Source organism: Phocoena sinus, chromosome 13 (genome assembly GCF_008692025.1).
Source record: "Phocoena sinus isolate mPhoSin1 chromosome 13, mPhoSin1.pri, whole genome shotgun sequence".
Lineage (NCBI taxonomy): Eukaryota > Metazoa > Chordata > Mammalia > Artiodactyla > Phocoenidae > Phocoena > Phocoena sinus.
The window spans coordinates 60,473,518-60,490,723 of record NC_045775.1 but is presented as its reverse complement, the minus strand read 5'-3'; the positions used below and the strand labels follow the sequence as shown (position 1 = coordinate 60,490,723).

The window sequence follows — 17,206 nt, the reverse complement described above, 5'->3', positions numbered from 1 at the left end:
TACCAATAGGGGAGTGGGAAAATGATATAGGCAAGAAGAGCCAGACAATGAAAGATGCATGCTGAGCAGGTGATTCTGTGGGCAGCTGGGCTCAGTCCTGCTGGGGCCTCCTGGGAAACTATGCACACAACACGCCTCAGGGGGTCCTCCCCACACTTACAGAGGAGGGAGCCGGGCCTCTTTATCCACTAACTCCTAATGGTCATAGGTTGAGAGCCGATTCCCTGGGGTGTCAATTCCTCCAGCACCTCCAGCATGCCCTGCGGAAGGCCGTTGATAAGAATGTCTGGCCCTGGAGAGTGCTAAGGCCCTGTGTTAGTTATCTATTGCTGAGCAACAAATGACCCCAAACTTTGCAACTTAAAACAACACATTTATTATATCACAGTTTCTGTGGTCAGAAGTCATGCTTGGGTGTGGCTTAGCTGGGTCCTCTGCTTCAAGGTCTCTCTCAAGGCAGAAATCAAGGTGTCAGTCTGGGCTGGGGTCCTCGGCTGAAGGCTTGGCTGGGGAAGGATCTGCTTCCAAGCTATGTGGTTGTCTGCAGAATTCATTTCCTCTAGGACTTCTGGACTGATGGCCTCAGTTTCTAGCTGGTTTTTGGCCAGATATCACCCTCAGTTCCTTGCCACATAGATCTGTTAGACACTGCAGGTGTTAGACACTGCAGGTGTCCTCTCCTTACAAGTTATTGCTGACTAGAAACATTTTTGTCAAGAGGCTTGGAGATTAGAAATAATTTTACTGCCTAACAGAAAGTCTAATTTTATCTGGCTATTGGAGGCTAGTTCCTTCTGTTGGATTTCAAAGTGAATTTGGAATTGAGTGAGAACTTCTGGAACTTCAACTAAAATTCCATATAGGCTATTAATATGGAAATTAATACAATGAAGTCTTGTTTCCCATCTGACATTTGAATAATTCCTAAAGCCACAGAATGGCACAACTCTTCCCAGCACCCATCATATTCAGATGGCATACTGGGAGAAGCTGGAGGGATTTTTTTTTCTTTTTAAGATTCTGTGATGGCTAGAAGAGCAAAATCAAAGCAGAATCGGTTTTTTCTTTTTTCTGGTGGGGGCAAAGGAGAATGTATCAGCCTTACGGACTTTATCAGTGTCTTGTACTAGTTCTGCTTTTTAAAGTCAAAATTTTTTCCCCTCTGAGAGGGCATGGGCAACGTAGTAGTTAGAGTTCAGCTCTGGAGCCATGGTGCTTAAGTTTGCATCCTGGCTTGGCCACCCACTAGCTGTGCAACCTTGGGAGAGTTACCTAACCTCTCTGTGCCTCAGTCTCTTCATCTATTAAATAGGGTAATAATATTTCCACCCCATAGAGTTCTTGTGAGGATTAAATGAGTAAAATGCATGTAAAGCTCTCAGAACAATGGCAGGAGCCAAAAAGAGTTTGCTATTATTAGCCTGAGAAATCTTACTAACACACCAGGAAGAGAAATTTTTGAGAGATGGTGATGACCAAGGGGATTTATGAAACCTGCTATTTCTGGACTAAACAAAAATTCTCTCTTCCCTTTTTGGGTTCTAGTTCAGAAAAGGGGCTACCATACCTGTGATTTCAGGGCTCCAGAGAAGGAATTTCCAACTTCCCACATATTGTCACTCGGCACCAGTAGTGCACAGTTGCCTGAAGTGTCTCCATAAACATATCATTTCCTGGTTCTGGCCAGACAGACCTCGGGTCCTGGTGGCTGAGATACTTGTAATTCTAGTGGCTTTTGATGGGAGAATGGGGAGAGAACTTATGGACTCTGATTCTGAAGATGAAGTGGAAATGGATGAGGAGCTCTGAGTGGGAAGGATGGGTAGAGACCAGGGGACGGAGGGCTGGGGGAGCTAGAGCAGAAAGACAAAATTTACTCTGGCTTCTGAAATGAAATGACTGCCAGGTGTCCTAGGGTGGTTGTGGTGGGCATTTTCTCCTTTTCTATGTCAGTAGTAGCTTGCATACAGTGGCATTTCTTATATGTTAGTGTGCAAAGGAATCCCTAGGAATGCTTGTTAAAAATATGGGTTCCTGGGCCCACCTCCAGGGATTCTGATTCTGCAGCAACACTGTGGTGGGGTCTGGTGATTTTCATGGGACTGTGGTACCCCAGAATCTTGAGGGAGCAGAGGGGCTATGATCTGGTTGGGGGTGGTGACCAGAGGATTTTCTGGAAGCTGTACTTGCTCTGTCACCACATTTTAAAAAATACGTAGTGTAACACATACAGACTGAAAGTGAGGGGATGGAAAAAAATATTCCACACAAATGGAAATCAAAAGAAAGCTGGAGTAGCAATTCTCATATCAGACAAAATAGACTTTAAAACAAAGATTATTACAAGAGACAAAGAAGGACACTACATAACGATCAAGGGATCAATCCAAGAAGAAGATATAACAATTGTAAATATTTATGCACCCAGCAGAGGAGCACCTCAATACATAAGGCAAATACTAACAGCCATAAAAGGGGAAATCGACAGTAACACAATCATAGTAGGGGACTTTAATACCCCACTTTTACCAATGGACAGATCATCCAAAGTGAAAATAAATAAGGAAACACAGACTTTAAAAGATACATTAAACAAGATGGACTTAATTGATATTTATAGGACATTCCATCCAAAAACAACAGAATACACATACTTCGCAAGTGCTCATGGAACATTCTCCAGGATAGATCATGCCTTGGGTCACAAATCAAGCCTTGGTAAATTTAACAAAATTGAAATCATATCAAGTATCTTTTCCGACCACAACACTATGAGACTAGATATCAATTACAGGAAAAAATCTGAAAAAAATACAAACACATGGAGACTAAACAATACACTACTTAATAACCAAGAGATCACTGAAGAAATCAAAGAGGAAATCCAAAAATAACTAGAAACAAATGACAATGAAAACACGACGACCTAAAACCTATGGGATGCAGCAAAAGCAGTTCTAAGAGGGAAGTTTATAGCAGTAAAATCCTACCTCAAGAAACAAGAAACATCTCAAATAAACAACCTAACCTTACACCTAGCAATTAGAGAAAGAAGAACAAAAAAAAAAACCCCAAGTTAGCAGAAGGAAAGAAATCATAAAGATCAGATCAGAAATAAACGAAGAAGAAAAGAAGGAAACGATAGCAAAGATCAATAAAACTAAAAGCTGGCTCTTTGAGAAGATAAACTAAATTGATAAACCATTAGCCAGACTCATCAAGAAAAAAAGGGAAAAGGCTCAAATCAACAGAATTCGAAATGAAAAAGGGGAAGTAACAACTGACATGGAAGAAATACAAAGGATCATGAGAGATTACTACAAGCAACTCTATGCCAGTAAAATGGACAACCTGGAAGAAATGGACAAATTCTTAGAAAAGCACAAACTTCCAAGACTGAACCAGGAAGAAATAGAAAATACAAACAGACCAATCACAAGCACTGAAATTGAAACTGTGATTAGAAATCTTCCAACAAACAAAATCCCAGGACCGTATGGCTTCACAGGCAAATTCTATCAAACATTTAGAGAAGAGCTAACACCTATCCTGCTCAAACTCTTCCAAAATATAGCAGAGGGAGGAACACTCCCAAACTCATTCTACAAGGCCACCATCACCCTGATACTAACACCAGACAAAGATGTCACAAAGAAAGAAAACTACAGACCAATATTACTGATGAATATAGATGCAAAAGTCCTCAACAAAACACTAGCAAACAGAATCCAACAGCACATTAAAAGGATCATACACCATGATCAAGGGGGGTTTATCCCAGGACTGCAAGGATTCTTCAATATACGCAAATCAGTCAATGTGATACACCATATTAGCAAATTGAAGGAGAAAAACCATATGATCATCTCAATAGATGCAGAGAAAGCTTTTGACAAAATTCAACACCCATTTGTGATAAACACCCTCCAGAAAGTAGGCATTGAGGGAACTTTCCTCAACTTAATAAAGGCCATATATGACAAACCCACAGCCAACATCGTCCTCAATGAAAAAGTGAAACCATTTCCACTAAGATCAGGAACAAGACAAGGTTGCCCACTCTCACCACACTTATTCAACATAGTTTTGGAAGTTTTAGCCACAGCAATCAGAGAAGAAAAAGACATAAAAGGAATCCAAATCGGAAAAGAAGAAGTAAAGCTGTCACTGTTTGCAGATGACATGATACTATAAATAGAGAATCCTAAAGATATTACCAGAAAACTACTAGAGCTAATCAATGAATTTGGTAAAGTAGCAGGATACAAAATTAATGCACAGAAATCTCTTGCCTTCCTATACACTAATGATGAAAAATCTGAAAGTGAAATTAAGAAAACACTCCCATTTACCAGTGCAACAAAGAGAATAAAATATCTAAGAATAAACCTACCTAAGGAGACAAAAGACCTGTATGCAGAAAACTATAAGACCCTGATGAAAGAAATTAAAGATGATACAAATAGATGCAGAGATATACCATGTTCTTGGATTGGAAGAATCAACATTGTGAAAATGACTATACTACCCAAAGCTATCTACAGATTCAATGCAATCCCTATCAAACTACCACTGGCATTTTTCACAGAACTAGAAGAAAAAAATTCACCATTTGTATGGAAACACAAAAGACCCCGAATAGCCAAAGCAATCTTGAGAAAGAAAGTGGAGGTGGAGGAATCAGCCTCCCTGACTTCAGACTATACTACAAAGCTACAGTAATCAAGGCAGTATGGTACTGGCACAAAAACAGAAATATAGATCAATAGAACAGGATAGAAAGCCCAGACGTAAACCAATGCACATATGGTCACCTTATCTTTGATAAAGGGGTCAAGAATATACAGTGGAGAAAAGACAGCCTCTTCAATAAGTGGTGCTGGGAAAACTGGACAGCTACATGGAAAAGAATGAAATTAGAACACTCCCTAACACCATATACAAAAATAAACTCAAAATGGATTAAAGACCTAAATGTAAGGCCAGACACCATCAAATTCTTAGAGGAAAACATAGGCAGAACACTCTATGACATAAATCACAGCAAGATCCTTTTTGACCCACCTCCTAGAGAAATGAAAATAAAAACAAAAATAAACAAATGGGACCTAATGAAACTTAAAAGCTTTTCCACAGCAAAGGAAACCATAAACGAGACGAAAAGACAACCCTCAGAATGGGAGAAAATATTTGCAAATGAAGCAATTGACAAAGGATTCATATCCAAAATTTACAAGCAGCTCAATATCAAAAAGACAAACAACCCAATCCAAAAATGGGCAGAAAACCTAAATAGACATTTCTCCAAAGAAGGTATACAGATTGCCAACAAACACATGAAAGAATGCTCAACATCACTAATCATTAGAGAAATGCAAATCAAAACTACAATAAGGTATCACCTCACACCGGTTAGAATGGGCATCATCAGAAAATCTACACACAACAAATGCTGGAGAGGGTGTGGAGAAAAGGGAACCCTCTTGCACTGTTGGTGGGAATGTAAATTGATACAGCCACTATGGAGAACAGTATGGAGGTTCCTTAAAAAACTAAAAACAGAACTACCATACGACCCAGCAATCCCACTACTGGGCATATACCCTGAGAAAACCATAATTCAAAAAGAGTCATGTACCACAATGTTCATTGCAGCTCTATTTACAATAGCCAGGACATGGAAGCAACCTAAGTGTCCATCGACAGATGAATGGATAAAGAAGATGTGGCACATATATACAATGGAATATTACTCAGCCATAAAACGAAATGAAATTGAGTTATTTGTAGTGAGGTGGATGGACCTAGAGACTGTCATACAGAGTGAAGTAAGTCAGAAAGAGAAAAACAAATAACGTATGCTAACGCATATATATGGAATCTAAAAAAATAAATAGTCATGAAGAACCTAGGGGCAAGAGGGGACTAAAGACACAGACCTGCTAGAGAATGGACTTGAGGCATGGACATATATACACTAACAAACGTAAAATAGATAGCTAGTGGGAAGCAGCCGCATAGCACAGGGAGATCAGCTCAGTGCTTTGTGACCGCCTGGAGGGGTGGGATAGGGAGGGTGGGAGGGAGGGAGACACAGAGGGAAGAGAGATGGGGACATATGTATATGTATAACTGATTCACTTTGTTATAAAACAGAAACTAACACACCATTGTAAAGCAATTATACTCCAATAAAGATGTTAAAAAAAAAACATAGTGTGATTGTTGATTTAGGTGAGCTTTGGGGAGTTGATGGAGATTATGGCTCTAAAGTCTAAAGACTAAAGATTATGGGGCCTAAAGTCTCAAGCTAGCACTTGACATCCCTACTTTCTGAGGGCCCCACATTGAGAAACACTATCAGAAAGTAGAAGTGGGAGGTGCCTTAGGTACACTGTCATTTTACAGAGTAAGACAATAAGGCCCAGAGAGGTTAAGTGACTTCATCAGGGTCACACAGCTGGTTAATGGCATGTCTGGGACGTAACCAAGTATTCTGGTTCTCCCTCCAGTTGCACGTTCACCAAACACCTGTTCCCGCCGGGGTGGGAGACTGCGAGAGGGGAGCGGGTGAGAGGTGGAAGTAGTGAGAATTGGTGGGAGCTGGGCCCATCCATAACCCCAGAGGGTAGGGCAACAAGAAACATTTTGCCCTTGTGAAAAACGGAGTCATCATTAGAATAGGGATGATTTTGGCTTGGAATTCAAATGGCCAAACAATTGCTATTAAAATTATGAATAGAATTAATCTTCTAAAGCAAGATGTCCTTCCTAGACAAAAAATATTACAAATACAAGACTTTGCTTCTATTTAATCCCAAGAGGATACAACCTCTATCTGAGCTCAAGTTTCAGATTTTCTTCCTAGTGACCACATCCTCACACTGGCTCTTGGCTGTTCCGGTCAGCTCGTGGTGCGGAAGTGGCGGTGAGCAGAGGGCCTGGGCGGCGGGACTGCGGCAGCGCGGGCGGCGAGACTGCGAGCGGGCGGGGGCACTGCAGCACCGCGGCCCTCGGGCGTCCGGGCAGCGGCCCGCTAGAGGGGGCGCTGTGGGCACCGCCAAGCGTCCTTTTGTCAGCGCACAGGGCCGAGAGAGCTCTCATTTCCTCCTAGCCTCGTGCTGGAAATGGATTTAATTCTGACATCGGGGCTGTAAGGGACGAGCGGGAACGAAAGCCTTTTGTCAAGGAGTAGCAGTCTCTGTTGTCTGTAATTACCACTGACGCGGAGAAGCTGCGTTGCTGGTGGAATTCCAGGCAGCTCTGGCAAGTGCGGGGCTGCAGGATGAGTAGAAAACATTGCTCTGCCGATTAGCTGGGTGCATTTATCAAGCAGATCCCCAAAAGAAAAACCAACAGAACAAACCCCCAACAACCCGCAGCGGAAGACGAGAGATGGATAAGATGCCTTGCAGGAGGTAAGCCCGTCTTGGGAATGGGCGCCATGGGCTGGCCTTGGTTTTGTTTATTTTAAGCGAATTTGAGACCCCCCTACAGCATCCTTCTACCGAACGGGAGCTGGTTGGTCCAGATCGGTGAGCGTCTGTTAGTGAGTGCGTCTGCGAGGCAGCCCTTCCCCTCGTCTGTGCTTTATGCCTAAAGGTTTCTGTTGCTGATGTAACATTGGAGGTTCTTTGGAAAGCGGGCTGCCAAGCGCTGGCCTCTGCTTGGGGAAGATCGAACCCACCCACCCCGAGAGCAGCGCCTCACAGGTGGGGCTTTCTTCTCGGTCCGGGCTGGCTGGCGGGCGGCAAGCCTCGCCTCGCGGGGCCGCCCCTCCCTTCCCTCCGCGCTCCGCCGCCGCCCTCCCGGGGAACCGCGGGACCCGCTCGGCAGGGCTGGGCGCGCTCCCCGGGCCTCGCCATCGCCGTGGCGACGCCGCAGCTGCGGGGCTAGCAGGTGCGGCGTCGGCAGCAGCTTGCCTTGGGAGGAGGGCCGCTGGCACGTGAGCGGACCCCAGGGGGTTTGAATTTTTATGCGACTCCACCACTTTGGAGGGAAAAAAGGCCACTGTCCCCGAGGAGATCGGGCCAGGCTGTTCATCTCTTAGATTTCGTCTTCCCTCCCCTCTCTTCCCCTGTCTCCCCTCCCCTCCTGCACCCGGGAGGAGGCCACGCACCACCCGCGAGGAGGGTGGGCATCGTCTGCTTGTTTTGAAATCGCGACCACAGCCAGTCTACCTGGTGTTGGGGGGAAGGGAGGGGCAGACTGCTTTAGGATGCTGATCGGGCGCTCGGGTCTAGCCTATTGTCTTGCCTTTTCTCCCCTTTTCTTTTCTTCTCTAATCTCCACCCCCTGACAAAAAAGAAAGAAGAAAAAAGCGGGTGGGTGGGGAGAGAGAGAGAAAGAGAGACAGAGACAGAGAGAGATAAGAAAAGAAGGGGGAGAAAAGCCCCTAAGCCCACACCCTATCCAATTCTTTTGAAAATTGTCCTTTATCTTTGACACATGATTATTACCCATCTGTTTCTTTATGTCTACTCCTCCCTCCTCTTGCAGTTTGTCGGCTAAGATTCAATCAGCTCAAATGAACCTTATTAATACTAGAAATCAAATCTCAGTTTCCTAAAGGGACATTTTGTGCTTTCTGACTAACCCCAAATGAGGGGTTTCCGGCGTCCTGGCAGGAGCAAAGGATGGGGAAGGTGGACTCCCGCCTCTCACATCTAGGGTGTGGATCTGGTGGAGATACAGGAGATGTTGAACTTGTGCGGTGAGGTATGTCCTCGTTCGTGGGATTTGAAAATGATGTTTTATTTTAAGGGAAAAATAGTTGGTAACATTTGAAGTGAAAGTGCTTTAAATTTTAAATGAGTATGACCAGGGAAGAGAGCTGTGAAGTTTCACACTTGCAAGTCACCCCTCTCACTGACGTATGAAGAGTATATGTTACAGATTTAAAAAGGAGCTGGGCCATTTAATATTTCTACTTTATAATGTTCTACCTTCATTCTGCCTGCGGACCAAGATCTTGCTCAGAACCCACCCCCCCACTTACCTTCAATCCCCACCCCCCCACCCCTAGAAGGACACAGTAAAAGCAAACTTTTCATTATCAGTGTGATGTCAATACATTTTGGAGAATCACTCTTTTTTGGTGCTGGAATTAGTAACTCTCAGCTATTCTTAAGAGTTTACAGGTGATCAAGTGTGTTTGTTGGCAGAGGGTTTAGGGTTAAGATTTTAAATACATATAAAAAAGACTCTGATAAATATATTTATCACCTACTGTGTTCTACAAGGGATTTAAGACAGTTTACAGGGATTCATAAAATATAGCAAGGCAGACTTAGAAGTAGATGGGAAGAAAAAGAAAGCGAAAGGTAAAGACATAAAATTGTATTAAGAATGAGGCTAATGCAAAAATACAAACATATGAGAGGCAAACAAATCCAGCTCTGAACTTTCTAGCAGCTCACACGAAAAGGGAAATTGACCAGCCTACGGTTCATATGCTTTATTTGTTCACTGACTCATTCACTCACTCGTTCACTCAAGAAACATTCACTGAGGACCTACTCTGCACAGATTCTGTGAGAGGTGCTGGGAACAAAGGGGTGAAGCAGACAGACATGGTCTCTTCCCTGACAACATTTACAGCCGAATGCAAGAAACGGACAATCACGAAGAAATCTCGAAAAACGAGTATCTGATTACAAGTTGTGATTAAAGGTGTGCAGGAGCTCATGCAGCTCATTATCAAAAAACAAACAACCCAATCCAAAAAAGGGCAGAACACCTAAATAGACACTTCTCCAAAGAAGATATACAGACTGCCAACAAACACATGAAAGAATGCTCAACATCACTAATCATCAGAGAAATGCAAATCAAAACTACAATGAGGTACCACCTCACACCAGTCAGAATGGCCATCATCAAAAAATCTACAAACAATAAATGCTGGAGAAGGTGTGGAGAAAAGGGAACACTCTTGCACTGTTGGTGGGAATGTAAATTGCTATAGCCACTATGGAGAACAGTATGGAGGTTCCTTAAAAAACTAAAAATAGAACTACCATACGACCCAGCAATCCCACTACTGGGCATATACCCTGAGAAAACCATAATTCAACAAGAGTCATGAAACACAATGTTCATTGCCACTCCATTTACAATAGCCAGGACATGGAAGCAACCTAAGTGTCCATCGACAGATGAATGGATAAAGAAGATGTGGCACATATATACAATGGAATATTACTCAGCCATAAAAAGAAAAGAAATTGAGTTATTTGTAGTGAGGTGGATGGACCTAGAGTCTGTCATACAGAGTGAAGTAAGTCAGAAAGAGAAAAACAAATACCATATGCTAACACGTGTATATGGAATCTAAAAAAAAAAAATGGTCATGAAGAACCTCGGGGCAAGACGGGAATAAGGATGCAGACCTACTAGAGAATGGACTTGAGAACACAGGGAGGGGGAAGGGTAAGCTGGGACAAAGTGAGAGAGTGGCATGGACTTCTATACACTACCAAATGTAAAATAGCTAGTGGGAAGCAGCCGCATAGCACAGGGAGAACAGCTCAGTGCTTTGTGACCACCTAGAGGGTGGGGTAGGGAGGGTAGGAGGGAGATGCAAGAGGGAGGGGATATGTGGACATATGTATATGTATAACTGATTCACTTTGTTATAAAGCAGAAACTAACACACCATTGTAAAACAACTATACTCCAATAAAGATGTTAAAAAAAAAAAAAAAGAGCTGTGCAGGAAAAGCATGAAACACAAAATGTCATGTGTCCAGACATAAAAACACGAAATAAAAACTTCTTTAGAGAAGCACAACAGTTCTTGATTGTAAGAGCAGAAAGGAGCTTTTTTCAGATATGATACAGTGTTTGGAAAGATGTCCTAAATCATGCCCTCATCAGACACATGGGTTTCACTCAGCATTTTTTAGAGTGTCCCTTAGTGTGAGGGATCCTGCTACTACCCCACAGGTCTCGGACCCCTGGGGTTCTGCGAATATATGTATTTTGAGAGGTCTGTGTATTCCCTAAAATTCAGTGGTTTTATTTCAGTGATAATCTTCAATAATAAATATTAAAACCATGTTCTGGATCATTTTGATGGCAACCCCCAAAGCAAGGCTGGGGCCTCTGTTTGCCTCTGTAACTTCCCATGTGGGCCAGGAGCAGGCCTGGTGGCTGGGGCCACAGCACAGATGAGGGGGAGGGGAGTTTAAATCGAGACACCTGGGGAGAGTGGTGAGTCCACCCAGGGCACAGGCTCGCCAGACTCAAAAAAGAACAGCATCTGGTGACCGCTGCTATACAGTCAAGGAATGAAGCTCTTGGGCCAGCTCCACCTTTCTTTGGACCAAGTTGCAGCAATTTATTTGCAGCAGGTGTTGTAGTAAAAACACAATGAAAGAGTTGGTTTTGCTGGTTTTAGAATAATTGGATTAGATCTCCATTTAGTGCAGATTTAGCAATCTCCCAATAAGTACCTTATGTCCAAAGCAATGAGACAGGCAATTAATTTGGTGTAATGGTTAAGTGGAGCCAGACTGCCTGGCTTCAAATCCATTTTTCCACTTACTAGCTGTGAGACTTTGGGCAGGTTACTCAACCTCTCTGTTGCTACAGTAATATGTGGATAAATATGCGTTATTGATTTCATAGTAAGATTGTGAGGATTACAGGTATTACATGTGAAATACCTGGAGCATATCTATGTTCAGTAAATGTTAGCAACTAATACTATTTTTGTTAGTGTGAAATGGCACTTCATTTATGTAGGTACCCCAGGATGGTTTGATATCAGCATTTTAAGTTATGATATCTGAACTATCTTCAAGTAGCAGACACATTTTTGAGGTTATTAATATTGTTTTGCATTTTTATGTATTGTTTGCATTAATATGTTGAAGTGAAAAATTCAGATAATGGCAGTATGTAGTAACTAGACCTGCAGCTACATCTTTCTATTGTTAAACCCAAATGGTATTTTAGTTTCAGCAAAACAATATTATCTGCTGAAGTAAATTAATTTTATTAACTTGACCTTTTAAAGTTGGATAGTTGTATTTATTTGCACATTTGTTTTGGCATTCTAGTTTTATAAAAGTTATAAAGTGTAAGTATTTGAACTGGTCTTTATGAGTGTACATACTTAAGTTATATTTTAATAAAAGTGACTTAGGTCAACCCTCGGTCCATGAGATATTTTTTTTCCTTCAAAAGGGATTTCTATACAGTTCAAGCATTTTGGGCTATATAATTCAAGCATTTTGACAGACCGAAGATTCTTGGAATAGAATTTTGAACCTCTAGAAGAGAGATTGCAGCCCCAAATTTGACTCTATATACCTTAACTGCCATAGATTTAGTCTGAAAGAATTTTAAGGCAGTAATAACAAAACTTGCCTCTGTCTTCAACAACAATAGCAAAATGCCCTGGACTCAAAGAATGGCAAGCTTCCAGCAAAAATTCATCCTGGTCTATCTTCCAGGATAAGCTCCAAATGAAAGATTCGCCAACGTTATTGAATGAAGTGAAAAGAAAGCCTATTCTCTGTGGAGTACGATGTTTGATTGTATGGACTAAAACAAGTTTACTGATTATATTGTTCAAATCTCTTTTAAAATTTTCTCTGTACCTAGGTGATCTGTCAGAGATTACAAGAAGTGTGTTAGTCTTCCACTATCATCATATTTTTGATTGCTTTCCTTTTGATATCCACTTATCATAGACATATGCATGTATATAGACACACACACACACACACACACAGAGTTATTTGATGGTGTGTTACTTAGGACCTGGTTGCCCAGGACTGGTGGGTTTCCTGGGATGGGGGGCTTTCAATGCTAAAATTGGAACAGTGCCAGGCAAAGGAAGACAGATCTATTTTAGTTTTAGAGAACAGCAAGACAGCAGACAATAGGCTCATATTCTTTACGAAGAAGATATGGTACAAATAGTGCCAGCCAACAACAGCCAGCCCATGATTCAATAAGTGACTCTCCTGGGAAGAGGCAGGTGTGTTCTCCTAGTTGAGACCTAGAATAATCCTTAAGCTCCAGGCCTGAAAGTCCTGGAAGGGCTGTGATGTGGTTGGGGAGAGGGTGGGTGTATAAATCAAAAGGCTCTAGGGACTCTTTCAGCACCTTCCACCTTGAGTGCCTGGACCCAGTCTTGACGTGTGCCCAGGGGGCCCTCAGTGAAGCTTCCAACCAGGTTGGTTCAAGTCAACCCAACAGTTGTGGCTAAAGACAAAGATACATAAGTATATAAATAAGTGCCACTTGGCCCACCAGTAAATATCCCTAACATACTTGATCTGACCCAGGACCTCAACCTTCAAACAACCCAAGCAGGACCTGGAGGTTAGGGAGTTTAGGATGTGGTAGCCAGAAAACAACTTTCAGTGCTCTATACAATACTTAGAATGGTCTTCCCTGGGCCCAGCCTTGAAGTGGCTGGAACAAACTTATCAAGCCAAGTAGCAAATCCCTCTGGCTTCTGTGAATGGCAGCACTAAGGACCATTGGACACCCTCCACCCCATCCCCACACACAGACAGCTGACTGGACCAGGCATGAACCTGTGAAGACTTGGAACCTCAGGGCTGGTAGCCATTTAAGGCCAAACAGGGGAGGGTGTTAGGGTGAGGATAGATCATGGGTCATCCCCCTACTTATCTCGCCGATTTAGAGAAGCCACTTGGCTCCCTTGAGGTGGCCACAGTGATTCCAGTTCTAGTAGCTTCCATGAAGTCCAGCTAGACCTTGGTCCCTAGGTTGATGAGGTTGCCCTCCATCCTGCTAGTCTAGTTTGCTTGGGCTCCTGTTTCAGACAGCCATAATGTCCGGCTGGAACTCTGGCTTACTCAAGAGCTTCCGGCTTCTGTTCCCTACATGGAGCCCAACCTCTCTCCATCCATCCACAGTGATCTTTCCAAAACAAAAATTGAATCTTGTCACTCCTCTACCCTCAGGATAAAGCCCAAATTCCGTACCTACCCCTACTGCTTTACATCTCCTTCCTTGGAGATGTAGGCTAGACCATCTTTCTGGACATTCCCCCTCTCCACAACAGACAAACTTTTAGCAAGCCTTATTAAAAGAAAAAAGAAAAAAAAAATAACAACACTAGAAATGATATATGGAGTGAAGGGGAGAAGAAGAGATTTGAAATCATAAGAACACTATGCATTATTGTATCCTAACGTGTGAAAGTCTTGATGAAATGGACAACTTCCACAGAAAATAGGAACTACCAATATTTACTCCAGAAATCGAATGTCATGTTCCTGGATGGGAAGAATCGATGTTACAAAGATGTCGATTCCTCAGAGATTCTACCGTGTGGATGGCAGTCTTCCTGGTAACCAGAAGTGATGCAGATTTGTTCCTATTTTTATATTCCTGCAGTAATTTTCTGTGGAATCTTGAAAGGGGTAGTTAACTGCATATGCTCAATTGTGAATCATTTTATTGAAGGGAAAGCCAATACGTGTGCATTTAAGTGTCATTTATAAATTGTTTTTCTCGAAGAACAAATGAAGTTATTAAACTTTGAAATGCATGGGGGCTTTATGGAGACGGAATTTCATTTAACGGACATGGTTTTCCACCTAAATTATTTTATTGAGTATGAATTTCATCGTGTTTGCTTTCTTTACTCTGCATGGCGCCGATATAAGGATCTCTTGGCTTTTATTTGTAAAAATCGATGGTGAAAAGACACTGGAAAAGTGAGGGCAGGTTCAGTTCTTTCCACCTTTACTTGTGTCAGGTGGCAGAGCGTCTATCCTGGTTATCCCAGCATTCCTTTATTTAGAATTTATTCTTCTTCCCTCTTTGCACCACCTTTCTCTTAGATCCTTCCAACAGCCTCATTTGTGTCCTAAATCAGCTACATCTGTTACCATAGTTATGCAGCATCCAGCTTAACCCATTCCATGCTTGTTCCGACCGTATATTGCAGAAGACTTCCTTTATTGTATTTCATAAAACATACCATTATTTTTCCTTCTTCGTCACCTGTCCCCCAATTTTTATTGTTTTTAAGGCAACGCACGTGTATAGTTAAGAAATCAAATAGGACTGAGGGGCTTCTGACAGAAAGCAACAATCCCTGCCCCGCCCCAAATGCTTTCTCCACAGGCAAACCAATTTTAGCTGTGTTTTCCATTCTGTGTACTGCTGTTTCTGAATTTATCGACTTTGATCATCGTCTAGTGACTTTCTGCCGTGAGAGTCAAGGATGTAGTCTATTTACACCACACCTACATCCCTTCACTGCCTTCTGGTCACCCCTGCCACACCAGACAATGCATTTATAAAAACCAGATTTCTCATCCCATGGACTGTTGGTTGGGTCACTTGACTCTACTCTGTAAGATAAGGCTATACCAATACCATCACCTCTCCTTGCCTGCTTCCTCCTTCCCTCTAGCTGTACATTTACTTCTGCATTATCAAAATTGATAAAATATTCATTGTGTTCCATTGCCATAGTTGGTTTCTACGATTTGTCTGTAAGGTAATTGTAAATGATGAAAACCCTTAACGTGCTCATTATCCAACTGGGTTGCTGTTTTTCACTGTTCACGGCAAGTAATATGCTAGGATTTCACATCCTCCTCAGGGGCTCCAACATCTCAACCTTTGGACCACTCAGTGGAAAATGCTTCCAGGGTGAAGTTCAAATGGATTCTGTTACTCTGAGGGCACCGGCACCGTCAGAGCTGCTCTAGTTCGCCCCTGCAGTGTGTACAGTTTCTCTAAGAAGACTCACCCAGAAGTCAAGTTGATAAATTCAGAAACAGCAGTATATACATACCGGTTTGAGATACAGAGGTAACTACAGCTGTCTGCCTGGCTGTGAACCACTGTGTTCTGGGGGTGGGAGAGGGGGTGGGCAGGGTCCACTGCTCTGTATAGAGACTGCAGTTTGTGCCCTTGTGTTCATTCTCTTTTTAATTCCTCCCCTCCATAACACCTGCCATCTCAGAGTCCAGGACATTTTTAGGGCTCTGCCACACAGATCATCTGCCTCCTTGCTTCCAACATCCTCTGCCTGAAATCTAGGCTGAGGCTTCTTTTGCTTTCAACCATTTGTCACCAGTTCTCCATCTGCTTTTTGTCCTTCAGAAACTTGTTGAACTCTCTTCTCTGTTAATGATGTGCTTTTACTTTGTCATTGTGGGATTATGTATTTTTATTCCCTTATCAATTTAATGGAGTCTAAGAAGAGAGAAAAACATAGTGGTAGGTGGGATTAGGCCTGCCATCTTGAATTAGAAGCCAAGGTATTAATTTTCAGTCAAGCCATGCATAATAGTGATAAAACAAACTATTGGCATGGCCGTGATTTAAATTCAAACACTGGTGAAGTTTGCTTTTCTCTGTTATGAAAATGCTTTCAAATAGGTGCAGCACCTAGCAACTCAATTCCAATATGTTCTCCCATCTAGAATAGTCCAGAAACACTGAAGCATTTTTCTACCCCTACTCAATGATTAACTTTTAGTTTACATACAATTCTTTTGTTGTTGTTTGTTTTTTTTTTTGCGGTACGCGGGCCTCTCACTGTTGTGGCCTCTCCCGTTGCAGAGCACAGGCTCCGGACGCGCAGGTTCAGCGGCCATGGCTCACGGGCCCAGCCGCTCCGCGGCATGTGGGATCTTCCCAGACCGGGGCACGAACCCATGTCCCCTGCGTCGGCAGGCGGACTCTCAACCACTGCGCCACCAGGGAAGCCCGGTTTACATACAATTCTAATGAGCTCAGTTGTTTCTCTGTAGACACTCCAGAAAAGTGGAAATGGAAAATTAGAAGAGTTTGGCTAATAGTCTAAAAGAGATTAGGATAAAAATGAAAATTCAGAGAAGATGAAAAGTTCTCCTAGGAACCTGGGTCACACTTTTTGCCCGAGTGCTATGGAAGATCATTTGTCAGAGTTGACAGTACATTTGATTTAGACCTAGAAAGTAAGGAACTCACAGAAAAAGTAAGTGAACTAACAGATTGTATTCTCACAGGGGAGGGGCTGCTGGTTTTTTGTTTTTACCTGGATGAGAAGCAAGGATTTGTGGGTGCCAACATTTCTTTGTTCAGAAAGTAAATCTGGAGTTATGATGCACAAGAAATTTCAGTTGTCTCTATGTTTTCATCTAATTTGGAGATTATTGCTTCATTTTTCAGTCTTATCAATGATCATTAAGACTGAAAACAGTTTTGGGGATCC

General features: G+C 42.5%; 1 protein-coding gene across 2 annotated transcripts in view; it reads left to right on the top strand.

Moving 5' to 3' along the window:
- The first annotated feature begins 7,021 nt into the window (after positions 1-7,021).
- ADD2 (adducin 2) overlaps positions 7,022-17,206 on the top strand; it is a 109,358-nt gene continuing 99,173 nt past the window's right edge. For both annotated transcript variants that reach the window (XM_032653172.1, XM_032653173.1), the window contains exon 1: positions 7,022-7,418. The gene's annotated coding sequence lies outside the window, so the exon portion shown is untranslated. The remainder of the gene's footprint in view (positions 7,419-17,206) is intronic.